Source organism: Grammomys surdaster, unplaced genomic scaffold (genome assembly GCF_004785775.1).
Source record: "Grammomys surdaster isolate TR1022 unplaced genomic scaffold, NIH_TR_1.0 279, whole genome shotgun sequence".
NCBI lineage: Eukaryota > Metazoa > Chordata > Mammalia > Rodentia > Muridae > Grammomys > Grammomys surdaster.
The window spans coordinates 2837057-2856382 of NW_021604720.1; the positions used below are offsets into that span (position 1 = coordinate 2837057).

Sequence of the window (19326 nt, forward strand, 5' to 3'; positions counted from 1 at the left end):
TAACCCTAACCCTAACCCTAACCCTAACCCTAACCCTAACCCTAACCAACCCTAACCAGCTCCAGTCAGCTTCAGGCTGTTCAAAACAAGATGGAATCTTTTCAGAGCTGCAGAGGGAAGCTAGACACAGTGGCTTCCACTGACCCTGACCTAATAATTCCTTATTTCCATTTTCAGCAATGTACAGAGGATCTGCTTCCCTTTTCTGAGAATCCTGACACAGGCAGACAACCAAAACAAGCCAGGCAGCCAGCACACACATGCACACACACACACACGCGCGCACACACACACACACACACACACACACACACACACACACACACACAAAATGGACCACAACAGGAGACCTCCAAGTTGCAGCTGTGGAGGGGCCCCAGCCTGACTGTGACCTTATCCTAGTACACAGATTGTGCAGTAGACCACTCACACACAAACTATATCCCAAGATCAAGTGCTGACTGGAAGCAGGGGTGTGTGGCTTTCTCCAGCTGTCAGGACAGAGGAACCCCAACACGCTGGTGGGCTTGGCACTGCTGACATGTCTCTAGGGGCGGGCTGGCTGGCTGGGCTTCAGTCCAGCAGGCTCTGGGGTTTTGCTATCTGAAATGTACCAACATGTCTTCCTTTTTGAAAGCTGTTATGTTCAGGACATGTATGTTAGAAGTGTCCCACGATGGGGTAAGAGAATTCTCAGATCCTACAATGTGAGCAACTAACTATGTTTAAACCGTCACTGCTCACCTACTCTGTCCAGCATCTCTGGTCCATGTCCACTTTCAGAGTAATTTTTAAAATTCCTGTCTATTTTTCTTATTATTTTAAAAAAATCCCACTAAAGGTAATCTGGGAAATGTCTACAAGCACGCCCACAGTACACTTCTAAACTCCAGAGGAGTGTGATTTATATTTATATAACAGTTTGCATGCATTTCAACTTCCTGGGGACATGGCTATTGTTTGAGGGGAGGCGTTCCCAGTGGGGGCAGAGGAACCTGTCACCACAGACAAATGGGACAGGATCTTCTGACCTTGTGACTCCCTGTGCTAGCACCTTAGTGGCTAAGAATTATTTAGTCTGTTGTTTGTTTTTTCCCCAAGTTGGTGGAAATTTCCCACCGTTTATGCCTTCCCTCTTTACTTCCTCAAATTGGAAAACCAGAAAGAAAAACTTCCCCCTGGAAGGTCTTGCCTACTGTGATGTTTCTAATGTTTTCTTTTCAGCCCTCACATCACCCACATCCATCTGGAAACCGGTTCTCAGAACGCTCCAGTATCAACTTAGGAACAAACCACGCCATGGCACGCACTTGGTCCTGCCACCGCAAATAGAATTTCTTTGGGTAGACAACTCACTGATGGTAACTCTTGCAAAACAGAAAAACCACAAATTCAAAGCATGTAAACCATAAATGCAAACACAGCAGATGTCTACTTAGAGAGTGAGAGGCAGGACTAACGAGCTGCAGTGTGCACTTGTGAACATCTCAGGGGCTGGGGAGATGGCTCAGCGGGTGATGAGCTCATGGTGCAAGAGCAAGGGGACGGAGTTTGGCTCCCCAGCACCTGTGTGAATGGACACTAGGTAGGCATGGAGCTTAGCCACGACCCAGCAGAAGACAGAGAGGTAGTGGAGTGGGGGTTGTGGGGACAGTGAGGAACAAGTCTAGCCAAGTCAGTAAGCTCTGGGCTCAAATACGACACCTGAGCCTTCATATGTGCACGTCTATGTGTGCCCACACACATACAAGTGCCTGCACACATGTGAGCATGTACACATACACACACACACACATACACACACACGCATGCATGCACACATGAACACACACAATAAGTAGTAATAAAAAAACCCAAAACTTTAAAAAAATAGATTCAGAATATTATTTACAGATCAAAATTAAGTGGTTTCAAACAAGCACAGCATTTGAATTTACAACAGAAGGCAAGATGAGCTTGGTGTTAGGAGGGAACGAGGATCTTCCTTCTTGGCTTGAGTGACAAGGAGCAAGCATGAGGTCACTGTCACAGACAGAGATGATCCCCCAGCCCCCTTTCAAATGCCTGCATTTTCTCTGCTGGCCTCTGCATCTGTGATTCGTGTAGCAACTGCCGCACCACGGGCCAGGCTCGGTCACTAGATGTAGTGTTTCAGTGACAGCGTGAGCAATGCACTGCACTGTCTCCTTGCCCCCCATCTGTGAATCTCCATCCAGGGAGAAGCGAAAGGGCTCTGAGGGCATGTGAACCACCAGTGTTCCTTCCTCTAATGTGATGGCATGACATGAGCGTTGACAGCGACAGCTGAGGAAAGCACTTCAGAGCATTAGTGTAGCACTCACAGGGCCCTCCCACCTCAGGGACAGGCTGTTACTACCAGTTACCAGCTGACAGGGACAGAGAGAGACTCAGTCTTAGAGACTGGGTGAGTTCCCCAAGGAAATAAGGGTGCTGAGGGATCAAATGGTAGCTGATGCTGGCTCACTGGTTTGAAAGTCTATGGATGAACCCACTCACCAGACAGCTCAAATGATACAGACAATACCACGCCAGCCTCCAACAAGTCCATCTCCTCTATTGGAAAGGGGAGGGAAAGAATGAACCAGAGGTGGAGAGCCAGACTGACTTTTCTAAAAGCCAGAACTCAGATGGCCCTGATGCACACCCACAACTCTCTCCTTGATTACTTTCACTTTCTCCCAGAATTAGGTCCTGAGCTAGTTACTGCTCTAATGCTCTGAAGAGACAGCATGACCAAGGCAACTTATAGGAGAAAGCATTTAACTGGGGGCTTGCTTACAATTTCAGAACGTTAGCCTGTTATCATCATAGTGGGGGGAGTACGGTATTAGGCAGGCAAGCGTGGCACTAGAGCAGTAGCTGAGAGCTACATCCAGATCCGCAGGCAGCAGGCAGAGAGGGAGAGAGACTGAGACTGGTGTGGGCTTTTGAAACCTGAAAGCCCACTCCCAGTGACATACTTCCTCCAACAAGGCCACACCTACTCCAGCGAGGCCACGCCTCCTAATCCTTCCCAAACAGTTCCACTCTCTGGGGATGAGGAGCCATTCTCATTCAAGCCACCAAGGTCCCATCACCAAGCCTAAGACCCTGATATGCATGCCTCCAGATTCAAATTCGCAAATGAGTCTACTCAATGACCAATTCATGTCAATGTTTCAAAACAACATCCACACTTGGCCAGTGGCTCACCCTCCTGAAGCCCAAGATGCTTTCCCATCCATGATGACAGAATAGAGAATAGGGTCCTGAGGAGATAGCTTAGTGGTTAAGTAATCTGCATCCCCAGCACCTATGTAAAAAAAATAATGACAGAGCAGCACACACTTGTAACTCCAGGGCTGAGGTGCAGAGCCAGGAGATCCTGGAGGCTCTCCAGCCAGCTGCTCTGCGTCACAAAATAAGGTGCATAAGACTAGTTAGACATCATGACTAGGCTCGATGGGGGCAAGGAGGAGGAGGGGGAGGAGGAGGAGGAAGAGAAGGAGGAAGAGGAAGAAGAGGGGGAGGGGGAGGAGTCCTCACTGTTGGGTGGAAAGGGATGAGTGTGGAGAGGGAGTAAATAGGTTCAAAATAAATTGTATGAAGTTGTTAAAGAAATTAATAAAAATAGTTTAAAGAATAAAGTAAAGCAATTCTCATACTCACTTCTGGTCTCCACACATGCCCACGTGGGTGAACATACATGCACACATGTATGTGAGTATGTGGGCAGGCATGTGCATGCACACATGCACTCACAGACAGACAGACACACACACACAGACACACACACAAACACACAAACGGCAGGGGGGTGCTGGGGGGGGTAGAGAACAGGAGGGAACAGCATTCTCTCCAGAAGCCCAAGGCATCCATTCTTGGCTTCTCTTTTACTCCTATGCTGCTTCTCTTATGCTCCTTTCACTAAAGGGCAGTTTGTGAGGATGCCTCCTGGGATTCTTTAAAGTGGATAGCACTCTCAGGGCACTTGGTAAGACGGCATGTGCCTGTGACTCACCTGGCGACCTTTACGGATGTAGCCATGTGAGCCATTCCTATCATGGTACTGTCTAGCCCATGCACAGAAACAGTCCGATTTATTTTCTGTGGTGTTTGATAAATCCTTATCTCCCAAACATCAGTGCCAAAGTGTTTTACAACTCTAAATTAAATAACCTATGCTATGCTCATAGTAAATCTAGGCAGTTCTATTATTAGCCCTTCACAAAGATAAGGAATATGAGATATAACAGAAGTTAAACAACTTATTGGATCTCACAACTCAAACTTGAGCAGACTGGCTAGAGTCTTGTAACCATCTCACTCTATTCCAGTCACGCAATAAGCTTTTCCCAACCTGTAAATTTTCCTCCTATAAGTAGAGACACATATGCAATAAATGAATTGACTCTCTTAACCTGGCTTTCTTATAGCCAGGACCCACCTCTGCAAAGATCCCAACTTGATAGGGGTATACGCTGTATCCTGTTCACAAGGAAAATACGACCAAATGACAGAGGCTCCAAGCTCCTGATCCTGTGACCACTGCTGAGACCACCCAAGCCACTCAGATTAGAGGCTAATGTGTGAAATTAAAAGACTCTGGTTCTTTGGAACTGTATCCCTAAGGCATGCTCAGACATGAGAAACTTAAAACCCATCAACAACAGGGGATGTGAACACCAGGGCCCTGAGTGTGTTGGGTGGCACAGATAGAGGTGTCAGTAAACACTATGCCAGGGGCTGGCAGGCTGCTGAGGACAGCACTGGCCGCTCATGCCAAAGAGACTGATGAGTGAGTGACTGTCAGACAGGCTATACTTACTCAAATAGGTTGCCCCATTCTCATGTGGCTCCCTTTATAAAGGTGAGTTTTTAGCAGAAACACCCAGGAAGAGGAGCTAGGACAAAGGAGAGCGGAAGAAAGGTGTGCTTCAATGGCACAGCTGACTGTTCGAACTGATAGTGCAAAACTGAGCGCAGCTTTCTCCCATGTGGCTCTTCACGAATGTGCAAGCAGTGGACACACAGCCCATGGATGCTTTCGAGTGCTTTCCCTTTTGTTTCCAGACACCAGAGTGGTGACTAAGAGTGCGACTTCCAAACCTAAGGGATTAGGGGAAGTGGATTCAAAGCCCAACTCCACTCCGACCTCAGACAACTTTTCACCTCAGACCCAGCCTCAGATGCAAAATGAGATATTCACTGCCTGGAGGTGTAAAAGAAAAGATAAGACACTGCCTTGCAGAGGGCCAGACATCTAGAAAAACTCTAGGAGCGAGGGTTACTAGCAGAGACTTTCATTTCAATAACAATATATGTCTATCCACGCACTTTGGCTATTCAGCATCGGAAGCAGGAAAATGCAGACACAAGATTAAAAAAAACTATGTTTGGCAAGGGTGGAGAGATATGCAAGTGAACTCTGTTGTTCTGACAACTCTGGGCTCATAAGAACAGTTAATATGTACAGCAGGCATCATCTCACCACTGCTGACTCGCCTCAGCCCAGTCACTTAATCATTGTGTTCTAGGGCTTCTCTTCCAAAAGTGTCCATCAAGAAAGATGCACAGGCGTACTCAGTTTCTTAAGCAAACAGTGAAATCATACCTGATTTTAAATAGAGCATCTCACTTAAAAAAAAAAGAAGAAGAGAAAAAGCAATTGTGGGTCTGGGGATGTAACTTTAATATTTTCAAAACCTATTTGTAATGATGGTTCTTTAACGCTTTAACCTCTCTTTTAGCTCACCATCTACCAGGGTGGAGAAGAAAGGATATGGGGGAAAGGATCTGTTTAGAAATGGTTCCCTGGAGCAATTCCTGTCTGTGTTGTCTGGAAATTGGCAGTTCAGTTCACAGGTCAGCAGCGGCAGCTCAATCCACTTGCAAACGCTTCATGGATACGCCAGCGGTCCAGTTTGGTAGAGCAAACACAAATCACAGCGGTGGCACGAGACAGCCAGGCCTCAGCCTTAGCACAAGTCAGGAGGGACCAGGAGGAACACCGGGAGAGGTTCTCTGCTATGCCTCTCTCAGGGAAGTGAAGATCAGCAAAGATGACAGACCAACAAACATTGAACTCTATAACAAGCCTAGCTCAGCCACCATCGCTGTCCATGGAGTCCTTTTTATAGTCCCTCCAGACGTCATGTGTCCTCCACAGGTCCTGCCTCAGCACATGTATCTGTCTCAGCTCTCTCTCTGCCAATCAGCCCGATTCCACAGACGCCAGGGCACACCACCAGAACTTTTTGGTGCTTTTCTCGCTTTGAAGTTCCGACAAATCCAGCTCAACTACACAATGTAAGGCAGACCAATACATGTGTGTTGTTAGCAAAGAACACTTCATCATGTGTCCTTTCAAGTGCTTGCTCTAGCAGAACATCCTTTCTCCCATGTCTGCTTCAGTGAAACGTTACTTCACGAGTCTGCCTTAACCTTTCACCTGTGTCCATTTCAGGAAACCCCCAGCAAAACACCATCCAATACAACTGACTCTCCAAAGAACCCTTAAGTTTTCACTTCATGGGGAAATGGCTCAGTGGATAACAGTGGTTGCCATGTAAGTATGAGGATCGGAGTTCAAAGCCCCAGTACCCATGTAAAAGCCTGATACACGGCACAAGCATCTACTATAATCTCAGCACGATGAGAAGGGAGGTGGAGACAAGTGGAAAATCCCTGGAAGCTGAAAGACCAGCTAGTCTGGTATATGAAGGAGAAAAACAAACAAACAAACAAACAAACAAAGAGACCCTGTTTCAAAAAAAGTAGAAGGTGAGGACTGACACCTGAGGTTGCCCTTTGACCCTCACACTAATGCTGTGGTGTACACAAGTGCATACACACACACATTTACACACATGGATAGACAAACCAAGAAGAAGAGGGGAGGAGGAGGTAGAGGAGAAGGAAAGGGAATGGTGTTGGGAGCCGCCACGAGAGCTGACAAAGTCCGCCATCGCTAGGTGGCGCTGTCGCCCGTAATTCTTCCTAGTACCAAGTAAACTGCGCATGTGCCATGGTAAGCCCGCCAAAGCTAAGCCCATCCCACGGCGTTTGGCGCGCTACGAGTAAGCAGCCAATCAGGGGGTGAATACCCCGCTCTGGGGTATATAGGCAGTGCTTTCCCACGCCTTCTCGTCTTCTTCCACCATCTTGGTTTTGGGGAAATAAACGTGTTCATACGGAAGGATTCTGGCGTGTGTGTGATGTGTGTGTGTGCGCGCGTGTGTGTATGTTTTTTGCCGGCGAGACCACTACACGTGCGCCCCGCACAGAATGGGGAGGAAGAAGAAGAAGAAGAAGGGGAAGGAGAAGAAGAGGAAATGGAGGAGGGGAGAGGGAGGAGGGAAGAGGGAGGAACAGCAGCAAGTGCAATCAGCTACCTTCAAAAGGCAGGCAATAGAGGACAGTATCAAGCTGGTAATGGTTTGGCATCTCACTCCTAAGTTCAAACACATTGAAAGCAACCGACAGACCCACTGCTACCCTGGCTGACATGAAACCCTTGGGTGAAAGAACTCAGTGCCATTTTATTCACACAGTATATTTGCACAGAGGCACAGCACATGAGTGGCACTTTCTTTCAATAAAAGCAATGGTTTTAAGCCTGAAAGAAAAGGGTGTAATTATCTACATTTAAAAGTAACAGGAGGCCGGGCCGGTGGTGGCGCACACCTTTAATCCCAGCACTTGGGAGGCAGAGCCAGGCGGATTTCTGAGTTCAAGGCCAGCCTGGTCTACAAAGTGAGTTCCAGGACAGCCAGGGCTATACAGAGAAACCCTGTCTCAAAAAACAAAACAAAACAAACAACAACAACAACAAAAAAGTAACAAGGAGCTTTAGCAGTTGAAGATCTGTGTGGTATATAATGCTAGCTGGAGAAATCCTAGCTGGATGGCAAGGCCCTAAGTCCTTAGTGTCACCATCCTTGGAGAGATCTGGGAAGCGACATAATCTAGACACCAGCTAATGACAGGAAAGGTGGGATCAGTTAACATGGATGTGTCCAGGGATTCCTGCATGACTTTGAACCACCCATTTGACCTTTAAGTCATTTTAGAAGTAGAGAGAGCCTGGTTGCCTGCCAGGTGGCAGAGTTTATGGTAGGGTTGGACTTTATTTATAAAGAGGTTTGACATCCTTAGCTCCCAAGTGCTTTCATATTAATAAAGCGGGCATATTAAGAAGGTCACAGGAGAGCCCTGTGCTATTGGCCTGCTTGTGAATTATAGTCATCGGTTAAGAGGTTGTGCAAATTTCTATGTGCCTGAGCATTCATATTAGATGGGCAGAGGGCAACTGAACAAGGAAGCACCCACACCAACTCCCCTGCTTTCTGACTCTCTCATCCCAGATGAAGCAGTCTTGTCAGGGACCCTGAAGTGAGTCACCTATGCAGAACCACAGTCCACAGTGGTTCAGTCCCTACAAAACCAGTGCTTTTGCCTCATGGAATCCTATTTCTGCATTCCTCCCACAGTACATGCTTTCTCGAAGACCTACATGGTCAGATCTCTGAACTCCTGGCACTCAGTACCTTCTTAGTCATTTGCCTACTTACTGTTTGTGGTCTCACCATTAACTGATGTTAATTTATGTAAATATTATATATACTCCTTCACTCTCAGAATAGAGGTCATGTGAGAAAACACAGAGTTCCTGTAACTTCTTCCTTAGAGAAAACATGCAAGACCTTGAGTTTTCAACCTCACCCTCTCACCTGTTTCCTTATCTTGTTGTCTGTTGTCTGTCTATAGAACTTAGACTAGTATTTTTGTATTAGGTAGGACACTTCGGAGAGACAACAATAGCTCTATAAATCTTTTTCCTACAATCGTTCAATATACACATATAAGGACAGCGTTCTAATTACCTGAGCTTTTGACATATTTGACATGATATTTCATATCAGGTTGCCAGATGAATGCTATCCAATGGGAGAGTAGCACTTTCTCAATCTGCTTGCCATTTTAATTCCTCTTGTCTAGGGTCTCTTGTAGTTCACTCTTAAGGCCAGGGTTCTATCTATGGCATCTTTTGAAACTTCAAAGTTTTCTGGAGACCTAAGATGCAGGGGGATGTTCTAATGCCTTATAAAGTCACCAAGGGAAGGGCACTTTGAAGTCAGGTGTGTAGGAGGGGAGGAAATTACTTGCTTTTCAGAATTACCTGGAGAGAGAAACAGATGGCCTCAGGCCTACAGAACAAGAATTCTGGTTCCAAGCTTTCTTACTTACCTTGGGAGAAACCTAGAACCCCGAGAGATTTCCATGTTTCATAAACATCCCTGCAAAGTGTGATTATCTGTCAAATACGAGGCCTTTTCAAAGCTTTGGCTCACTGTGCTTCTTATTTGATATAAACAATATACACTGTTTCTAGGATTTTCTACCCATCTCCCATTGAGCCAGCATATGCTCATCTTTACCTTAGACACATCTTCTAAGCCACTATCCAGCATTCAAAACATTGAGGCGAAAAACATGTCATGTGTTCACATGCTGCATATCAGGGTGGGCACATGATAGTTATCTGGCTCTTAGATAGAGGTCACCCTTTGTTTATGTCTAAAACCGAGAAGAAGAGAGAAAAGAAACCCGTGTTTCATTTCCTGTACAAAGCAACATGTTTTCTCTTTAACAACCATTTTTCAAACACTCTGTCATTGCGGGGGCAATGAGTCAGTGTTAAGAGGATTGTTGTGACTTGCCCCTCCTATTACAACAAGCCAAAGAGTTTTGGCCTGATTGATCTTGGATTCTCAGAGGATTATTTATCTTGGGGTAGAGATGGGCTGCAATTTGCAGATGACCACACCGTACAGATGTTTAGTCATGAAGACTAAACCAAACGAGACAAGCAATTTCTTGGTCTGACTCTGCTAAGATTCAGCCAAAGGTCCACCCAGTGGGAAAGCTCCAGAAGACCGGGGGGACAAGAGTGTGAGGGACTAAGATTTGGATGTGTGGACAGGCCAGGGAGAGAGAAGCTGGACCCAGATGAAAGGGTGTGTGCTCAATGACAGGACAGAGACGCTGGGCAGCATTACAAGGGAGGTGGCACAAAGCAGCCCTTGTATGCTTCTAGAAGCTCCAAATTGGAGCTGCTTTGCATTTTCTCCTTGGGGGAATTGCACATTTAATATAAGCCTGGGAGGGGCCGTATACACCTGTAACTTTAGTACTTAGGAGGCTGAGGCAGGAGGATTGCTTAGAGTTCTAGGCCAGGCAGAGCTACATAAAAAGGTTCTATTAAAAAAAAAAATCAAACAAGCAAGCAGTTAATAAGAACTGGAAGTTTAGTAACACCTACACACCCTGATGCTCAAGGCAGCCTACGGCAAAGTTCTAGAACCTTTCATAGGCCCTCCCTTTCTGGTCTTCCCAGCAGACGCATCTTAATTTCTGCCTTTACTGCTTGTCATCGTGAGGCCTCTGGGCCAGCAGCATCAACATCCTCAGAGCGCTGGGCAGAAAAGCTTACTCTCAGGCCCAACCCTAGATTGACTCAGAAATTCTGGGGGTGGAGCTGGGGGCGGAGTCAGCATTTTCTCTTGACTGGTGCCCTTCCTAGGGACTTTGATGCAGGGAAAGTTTGGGAACTACCATATTAGATGTTTGGTTGGTTGGTTTTGATGATATCACAAGATAAAAATGTCAAGGTGAGCGAGCACGTGCATTGTAGGAAGACTCATGAAAACCACAAGCCACTCCAGTGTCAGCTGAAGAATGTCCTAGTCCTGGTATTTCGAGACACATGAAAGGGGCAGGATGCTGTTGGGCTCATCAGGATCTCACCACCGCTCGCTTTGAATTTCATCCATTTCAAACTTCTTTCCACAGTGCTACTGGAGCTTTGTGTTTGTTCTGAAAATCTGACCTTGTTAAACTCAACTTCATTAGGAGCTGGTGAAGTGGCTCAGGAGGTAATGTGTCTGCTCTACACCCTGAGGGCCTGAGCTCAAATTAATGTCCAGCACTCACGTAAAAGGCTTCATAAAGTGGTGTGGAGGACAGACACTGGAGAATCGTAGGGTCTTCCTGACTTCCAGCCGAGCTCCAGGTATAATGAAAGACTGATTCAAAAGAATAAGGAGGAGAGGGTAGACCAGGGTACCCCAAATCTTCCTCTGGTGTCTATGTGCACAAATGAGTATACACACATATGTGCTCACAAACCATGCATCACACACATACATACACACACAGAGATACTCACACACAGGCACAGAGACATAGACACACATTCTTATATAACACACACAGATACACACACACACACACACACACACACACACACACACATACATCTCCTTTCAGTGGCTATCTCCTGCCTATAAAATAAAAGTCCCAAGTGCCTGGTCCACAAACCCAAATCCTTCATCATCTGCCGCTGACCTTGTTTTCTTTTCAGTTTCTGATTCCCACAGCCATGTCTCCCTATCTTCAGGAAGCTTATACTGTCTGACATCACACTTGGCCATGTCACTGACCTTGGCCAACGGCATGGAGCTGTAGGGCCAGCCACCACTCACCTCCCAGCAGATGTTAAATGTGATAGTGCTGTCCCATTGTATGTCTTTCTCTTTGCCGTAAGTGAGGTCAGTAGGGTCCTTGAGGGAGGCTCATTGCTTTGTTTTTAAGTGATGTGGGACTGCAAATGGAGACACACCAGGACCCACCTAGACACACAGCACCAGTGAGCAGGAAGTTTGAGTGACTGTGGAGCAATGAGATTTGGGGTTACTTGTTATTTAGCCCAAGCGGATTACAGCAACACATGTGATCTTCTGTGCCTTCACCCCTTCACCCGTCTGTTCTATCTTGCTCTCAAAGACCCCACTCAGCTCCTTATTCTATCAACCGCCCAAGTGGTCAACTCGAAATCTGGCCTTTATCTTTAACTCTCACTGTTAGAACCTCCTAGATACCACAGACATGTAACTGTCCTGGGGCTGTGCTATGGGTTTTTCATCTACTAGCATCATCATCATCATGATCACCATCACCATCATCACCATCACCATCATCAAGCAGCCTGCCTCTTCACTATTTAATAAAAGCAGTATCACTCATGTGGAGCCTAGCTCAGAGAACCAAAGCAGTGCGCCCAGGTTTCCTAGCCATAGTTAGAGCCTGGGCTCTCACCAGGTGAGTTCACCTTTGAACTCAGCAATGTGCCCTGTGCCACATACGTCTGTCCATCCCCAGCCATAGCTTTCAGATCTTCCCACTCCCCTGGAAAGTCTGCAGAGCAACAGCTGAAAAGCCACACTAATCTCACACTTGCATCTCAGACACTGAGAAATCGCTCCCTCTTTCAGGTATATTGATCCTAAGGTAGACAAGGCTCTGGTGACCACAGGAAAACTGGGATGGTTTGTCTGACCTTTCCCTTAGAAAGGTCCAGGCCTCAGGAGGGGAGTGGGATGGCAAGATAGACAGATGTCCACTGAGAACACAGACAGAGGTCTTTCGGGTTGGTGCGCACAACTCCAACAGATACATGTGATATCTTAGGTTTAGAAACACAAATAAACAGGTAGTCACCTGCCTCTGTGATTCTCAGATTAAACAGCAAAGGGGTGGAGAGGATGCAATGGCAAAGGACCGAACTATACCACCTGCGACAAACATTCCATCAACTGCCTGAAGTTAGAAACACAAATTTTGGGCTTCTTTCAGCTGCTAGCATTTTGTTATAAGGCTGAAAATTGTGTATGTGTGTTTCTGCCCCCCCACCTTACCTTAAAAAAAAAGATTACAAGCCATAAAATGCTAAAAATAATTCCTTCACCATTCTAATCACCCATACAAATAAGGGAGAGAGAATTCAACAAAAGTACAACAATATTCTTTTCACAAAACATTGACAGCATTACAAAACGTTGATTATTAATTGAAATTCATTTCTCTTTCCCATCTGTTCCTCCATAGGATATATTAATTACCTTTAAATGATACCATCAGTAACAGTAACATTTTTCTCCTTGGAGAGTAGAAAACTGCTAAATACTCCAAATGGCTATGGGGCCAGTTTGGACAGGTCTGATTTACTCTTAAAACAATCACCCACTTCACCATAGTAAGAGCCAGCATTTTTTGAATGCTTGGGGCTATGCTTGATATTTTTTTCAGACAGTGGCTCATATAATCTTCCATACAACGAGTGCAATCAGAATTGTCACTTTATAAATAAGGAGAGCAAACAGCACAGAAAGCATGGAGACAGGGAGAGAGAGAAATGCAGGCAGGGGCCGTAGCTGCACAAAACCGGAGTTAATGATTCACTTACAGCCCTCAGGCAGCTTCTTTCAGCAGAGTCTGTAGACACACACACACACACACACACACACACACACACACACTTCAACTCTTCATCTCAGGGAGAGGCCAGTGTCCAATAAATCTCCCCCCTCCCACCCCCCACCATCTTCAACTATCCATCCCAACAAGAGGCGGTGTCCAGCAAATTGCTTGGCAACGCGTTCAGGAAACTCCATCCAAGGCCCGGGGTCCAGGCGGCCCCTGGGCGCTGTCCAGCGGGCAAAGAGCCTGAGAGGCCAGGCTGGGGTCCCGACTGAGAACACCCTGAAGCTGGGGCGCAAAGCCAGGGCCGGGATTTCGAGCGGGGGGTGGGGCGAGGCACCATCTCCAAGGACACCTGTTGTCGCCTCCCCGCTCAGGACAACGAAGTCGCCCTGGTCGACTTGGATCTCAGGGAAAGGCACCGGCTGGCAAGAAGTGCTGTGATAAATGTGGGGGTCACGGGGCTCTCCCCACGAATACCGTAAGGAGGCAGCCTCCCCTCATCCCCAGCCCCCCACTCGGCTCCCCCGGCTTGGTGGTGCGGTGGGGCTCTGCGTTGGCTCGGTACTCGGCGTTCGGAGATGCACGGCGCTAGGACCTCGCGGCCGGCGCCCCCCGCCGTCCACCTGCGGCGCCTAGGTCGCTCCCCGCCGCGGGTCGTACTCACCAGCCTCGGGCTGAGCAGAGTCCCGGCGTCGTCGGTGAGGTCCGCGCCGCCGCCAGCTCCCCAACCTGATCCTGCTCCGCCGCCGCTCGCGCGGAGCTCCGTCCCGGCCGCCGCACCTCCACTGCCCCGCTCGCGACTCTGGGCTCGCTAGGCGCCCGCCGGCTCAGGGCGCAGCTCTCGCCGCTCCTGATTGGGCGCAGCGTGTGCAAGAGCCGCTCCTTGATTGGACAGGACGATGGGATGGGCGGAGCCACTCCCAGACCTCAGCTGCCCTAGCCATGGTTCCCACCGCACCTGGGGCCAGGAGAACACTGAAACTCCTTCCGGGGCCCTCTGCACCCAATGGGGTCCGCCAAGCAAGCCCCCGGGGCAAGCAACAGTGTTTCAAGGGTGGCGGGGACTGGAGATCATTACTGAGTCCCAGCTACTCCCGCTGTGGGCTGGTGGTTGTGAACCTCCACCATGCTGAGATCCGTGCTCCTCTGGCCTCTCTCATGCACTTTGAGTTCATGTTTATTTTCCCATACTTTTTAGTATAGGTTGTGTAGAGCTTAAGAAGGACGCCTGTAAACGGTAGGTGACAAATAATGTTTATGAACTCAGACTGAACTCTACCCATCCGTGTATGGTCCTTACCTACCAGAGCTCACAAAACGGAAATAATTTGTCAGAGAGCCCAATACCATCAATATATTAAGAACATTGTACCGGCGAGGAAAAGAACAAGATGAGCTTATGTCACCGACAAAGAACCTAATACCTAGCTGGAGAGATGAAGCTGATTCATAACATAATAAGTACCCTAATATTAACATGGTATATATTATTTGACAGGCATTATTCCAAGAACTTTACATTCGCTTTTATAATCCAGAAATTCAGGAAAAGTCTGCCATGAAGACAGCCTTGGGGATAGAACATAGACGTTCTAAAGACGCCAGAATTGTTTCTAAAAGACCAGCATGGCTCCAATTCCTGTGGGGAGAAAAGGGGATCATAACTGTTCCCAGCATCCTCTCTTCCCTCGTAGTTCTTGAACCCTTTCCACGTCCCCACCCACCTGTTCCTGATCTTCCTAAAAAACAAATACAACCGGTGTGGAAAACCACACGCCACCCTTAAATCATCTGCTGTACCCCGGATAGGCAATGGATAAAAAGCAGCTCCGTTGTCTGTCGTTTATAATGATGAGTGAGCAAACAGCTCACCATATGTGACTGTTTTCTACAAGCCTTTCCTCCTTCTGAGCTCTGGTAGAAGAATGCTTAAGAGATACCAGTTGGGGTCCAGCTTGACTTACTCTAAACAATGCTTTCATCTATCCCAGAGTAAGAAGCACAGTCCATAGGATAAAATCACGTTTGTTTTCTGTCATTTATATTAACCAACCCTGTATTCATATGATAAAGATACCATTTTTCTCTTAACAGTGTCCAACATACAGGAATTACTTGTTTACAGTTGGATTGAATGGATGATAATTTTAACTCAATATCTATTTATGCAGGAACTGAAGGGTACCCTGCTGAAACTTAAGATAGGAATGTGGTTAACACTTTATTAGCCTGTTGGAAATTGTAGTCCTGTTCACGTTTAAAGAGTGCCAACTGTGTTCTGATAGAGAGTTAGGCAGTGGAGCTATGCTGTGCAGCAATGGATGCTGTTCCAGTTGAAGAAGACTTGTAACCCTGTTACTTTGTGCCTGGGAGACTTGGTGAAGGCCTCACACAGGACGGACATTTGGTTCAGTCTTCAGTGCCGAGGACTAGCTTCGAGAGAAGAAAGTCAGACACTGCTCTGGCCTTTGCTGTTTGACTTGCTCTTCTGCTCACTCCAAAGAAGAGAAACTCACTCATTCCCACCAGAGTTGGAGGCTGACCCAAGATGATGTGTCAAACTACTCAATTCTGGTTGCTTTTTGAGCTAACCTCAGCCCACAAATGACAAGGTTTTGAAAGAATGGAGACCGTGGAGTCTAGTCCTCTTATGGCTGAGGTCACTTGTACATAGTTCTATACCCTGTCTCATCTAGAAAAAATGTTGTACTTAGGTCTGACTTTCATAAATAACACAGCAAAGGCTCAGTGCCATGGAGTATTATTTAGCTACAGACACAAACGAAGTGCCGATATTTATTACAATATCGATGGATCTTGAAAATGTTATACTAAGTCAAAGACACCAGAAGCCAAAGGTTACATAATGTAAAATTCCATCTGTATACAACACTACAACAGGCACTACTCTGTAGAAACATTACATACAGCTGATCTGTGAGAGATGGGGAAATGAGGAGAGGTTGCTTAATGGTGACTAGGTTTCCTTTAGGGTAAAATGCCTTGCAAGTAGGGAATGAATGTCTGCTGACTTGTAAAAACCAAACCTATTATTATTATACAGCACATATTCTGGGAGTGAAGCAAGTGCTCTGAGGAAAACATTAATTAAATCCTAAGATATCTAAGGGTATCCTTCTCCAGGGAGAGAAACTTTGGTTGGCCTATGAAAGGAAGCTAAATGCACTATAACTTATGTAGGCCCCATGTCCCCACCTCTGTCAGCCTGGAAAGCACTTAACTTTTTACATCTGTGTTGTCTAATAGAATGGGCTATGAATATGGAGATACTCCTCGTCTTTTCGTCTTCTTCTTTGTGTATATGTTATTTTGAGACAGATTATCACATAGCTTAGGCTGACTTTGAACTCACTATGTAGACAAGGATGGCTCTGATGTCCTGATCTTCCAAGCATCGCCTCACAAGTGTTGGGATTACACAGTCACATTCCACCACAGCCAGCAAAATACTTTTTATTTGAGGTATTTCATAAGGCAGCAATTAGCTGTGTGGCTATCAGACTTGAAATGTGGTTAATTGTGACTTGAAATATCAGGTTTTAGGGAGGAGATGTCAGGGGCAGCCCTGCTTACACACTGAAGACCTAAAATCAGCCATAGGCCTAAAATCAGCAATAGGCCTGTCATACACGTATACTAACACCAAGTCTTGGGTCTCTGTGGAAAAACATTGAAACAGATGGCTATAAGCTATTGTAAACAGGCAGCTTTTGTGGAAATTTACCAGCCTGAGTAGTCATAGACCTTGTAAATAGGTAGCCTTGGCAGACAATACCAACTTAGATAAGGACAAGTGAGTCATAGGCAGTGTCATAGTGACCTGTCCCCTGAACCTTCACCCAGCTGATACCCGGTTCTGAAAGATATCTGTATTTCCCCTGAACACTCACACTCCAGTGTCATTCCCTTCCCCACATCCTGCCTTTCTGTGTTTATAACCCCTGTGTGAATGAATTACGATTTGAGAAAAAATAAATAATCCACCTGCCTCTGCCTCCCAAGTGCTGGGATTAAAGGCATGCGCCACCACCGCCCGGCAAAACCCAATATTTATTTATTTATTTATTTATTTATTTATTTTAATTTTTAAAAACCCTGTCTCGAGAAACATATATATATATGTACATATATATATATGTACATATATATATACACACATATATATACATATATACATATATACATATATACATATATATATATGTATATGTATGTGTGTGTGTGTGTGTGTATCGGGTTTTGTTTGTTTGTTTGTTTTTCCAAGACAAAGTTTCTCTGTGTAGCCTCGGCTGTCCTAGAACTCAATCTATAGACCAGGCTGGCCTCGAACTCATAGAGATCAGCTTGCCTCTGCCTCCTGAGGATTGGGAATATTGGAACACTGAGTTTTAAGTTGTACTGAAATGTGCATAGCTACATGTAGCTAATGACTACCACTATGACATTCAAACCTGAGCTGATTTGAAGAATTAAAACCTTTCAGCCATGTGTGGTGGCACACGCCCTTAATCCCAGCACTAGGAGACAGAGGCAGGTGGGTTTCTGTGAGTTTGAAGCCAGCTTGGTCTACATAGTGAGTTCTAGATCAGCCAGAGCTACATGGAGAGAATGTCAACAAACTTACAAACAAACAAACAAACAAAGACCACATTAGAACTATCCTAACTGTTAAGGGAGTGGGAGAACCTGTGTCTATACCCACAGCCTGGCTCAAGCCTGCACCCAGTAGAAACCCTTCAGAAGTATTTCACTCTTACTATTTCCTTTAGCACTGTCTTTGTGAAAATCAATCTAACAGGGACTTAGCCATGTCTTTATGCAAAGTTCTTCCATTCACAAGTATATATGGATAATAGGAAAGAGTAACAGTGTCAGGCAACTTTAAGGCATTGATCTCATGCTGAGTCGATGACTTGATAGTTAAGAGAGGGCATCCTTCTAAGACGATTTGTGTTTCATGCCCAGCATCCATATCGGGAAGCTCTCAACTGCCTGGAACCTGGGCTTTAGGGGATCTGACACGCACCCCTTGATCTCCTTGGGTGTGTACACATAAATAACAGAAAATTATTTTAAGCAGCTGGCCTTGAGAAAGAGGAAGGGTAGATTAAAGAAATCTCTGTAAAGGGCATGGCTTTTTTTCTCCAACGCCCCCACTCAATGCTTTTCCAAGTAGAAATTTTTGCTTCTAAGATGTTAGCGCTGGAGAATCTTACAATTTGTAACATACATGTATTGGTTGTTTTTTCGGGGGTGGGGGTGGGGAGCCACTGCTGTAACATGTAGCTGTGGTGGTCAGAGGGTAATATAAAGAAATTGGTTCTCTCCTTCTACCCCTCAGTTACTGGAGATAGAATTTAAATTGTCAGGCTTAGGATCAAGTATCTTCTTCCATCTCATAACCCCCAAGACTCTTTTAGATCCTTTTTTTTAAAACCCCACCTCAGGCAACATCTTTAATCCTTCACTACATCTCTAATCCTACTTTCATTAAACTTGAAATTCACAGTATCGAATGGCGTTGTTTTCTAAGCTGCCATCTATAGCATAGCATCCTCCAAGGCAAGATTCCTTTGTTACATAAATATGTACGGATCTTGTGTATTTTGTGCAGGAGCATCCCTAGGTGCTATGGAAAGAAAGAATGACTGACTCCTCAACACTCAGATCTGGCAAGGTGATACACACATAGCACGAAGCTAACAAGCTTCAAGTGTTTAGGATCATGTCTGGTGATGGAAATCATTAAACATTATGAATATTGCTATTTTCGATCATTTAAAGCTCACAATCAAGTGTTAGGGTTAGGGATAGAGTCAGCAGTAAATGCTTTCCCAAGTACATGTGAAACCCCGAGTTCCATCCTATATGGTGCAAAGAAGTAAACTGATTAACAAGAAAATCAAATTTGTTCTTTAAAATCTCATACGGCTTTTAGTTTATGAAAGCTGAGTATTAGAGATTGTGAACCAAAGAAGAACA

At 45.9% G+C, this 19326-nt stretch overlaps 1 protein-coding gene across 1 annotated transcript in view; it reads right to left on the bottom strand.

Moving 5' to 3' along the window:
- Window positions 1-14037, bottom strand: part of Ston2 (stonin 2) — a 140830-nt gene extending 126793 nt beyond the window's left edge. The window contains exon 1 of the mRNA XM_028777266.1: window positions 13988-14037. The gene's annotated coding sequence lies outside the window, so the exon portion shown is untranslated. The remainder of the gene's footprint in view (window positions 1-13987) is intronic.
- Window positions 14038-19326: the final 5289 nt, after the last annotated feature.